The following is a 1,304-nucleotide window of genomic DNA, read 5'->3' on the forward strand; positions in this document are numbered from 1 at the left end:
CAAGCTTCAATTGCAGCTGGAACAAAATAAAAGAGGTAAAAAAAATGGCATTTGATCCTGCCTTGTTTTGCTTTCAAGAGGCAAAGGGTTTTGGACAAAACCACTATTTATGTTTACAAACAAAATAAACAACCTTATTAAGTTTTAAATGGAGAGAGGATAAAACTACTTCTGATTCCTGTTTTGTGGGGCCAAATCCAAGATGATTAGGAGTGCTATGGTCTTCTGCAGACAATAAAGGATCTTTTGTTCTTTCTAGGAAGTGGAGCCAGCAATGTTTTAAAGGCCTAAGCAGTCAGTCTCAAGCCCCTTCTTAAGCTGATCATAAACAATGAAGTGCCCAGCCATTGGAATTAACTTTCCTAGAGGATTAGCCCCCTGCACAGTGCAAGTCTATCCCATGTGATAAAAGCAAGAGGAGGTCAGTATCCAGAAGCAGAGTCTCCAAGTTGCTCAGACTAGTGAGAAATCCTGACTGGGAAGCCATCAGAGTATCATCTCACCTGCTCTGGACTCCTGCTGTTAAGAAGTTTTGTTACACGTGAATGTCTGAACCTTCGTGCGTGTCTACCCTGCCTAAGGACCCAGCAGAGACACCCACCTGGGAAATGAGACCAGTTGCTTGGAAACAGAATGTGCATTGCTTAAATGTGTGTGGTAAAATGGTAAAACCAGCACTTTGAATTGGGCCCGGAAACTATTGGCAGCCAATGCTGTTGGTCCAGAATCAGCGTAACATGTTCTGTGTTGGCTGCTGAGGAAGAAAGAGCCCTTTCTCTATGAGCAGCATGGACATGCAGAAGGCTAGCAGAGAAGGGATGGGTGCGTGATTCTTTCTCTCCTCAACCAGTCCACTTGGTAGAAGCAGTGGCATGGCCTTGGTTGCTGGCGTCCAGGGCGGGTGGGTATGTGTCGGTCAGAGGGTGTCAGCCCAGCTAATGCTGCCAGAGTGATCCCATCCCCACCGGAGCAAAGCAGAGCTGCAATGAGCTGCTTGGCTGGCCAATGTGGCCCTTAGCAGGTGGAGAGGAGCACTAGGCCAGGCCATGCTGGGGGCACCTGCGTGGGGGCGCCTGTTTCGCGCCCGCTTGAAAATTGTGCGCCTGGAGCCACAAGCCCCTGGCACCCCACACACTATGTCCCTGGGTAGAAATGTTTTTCCTAGCCAGTCAAGAGGTTATGAATACCTGCATTTCTATGCACGCTTCAGATGACAACCAACATGGAAATTCAAGCTTGTAGCTTCATGGCATGCGCACACGCACACACACACACACACACACACACACACACACACACACACT

Source organism: Podarcis raffonei, chromosome 12 (genome assembly GCF_027172205.1).
Source record: "Podarcis raffonei isolate rPodRaf1 chromosome 12, rPodRaf1.pri, whole genome shotgun sequence".
NCBI lineage: Eukaryota > Metazoa > Chordata > Lepidosauria > Squamata > Lacertidae > Podarcis > Podarcis raffonei.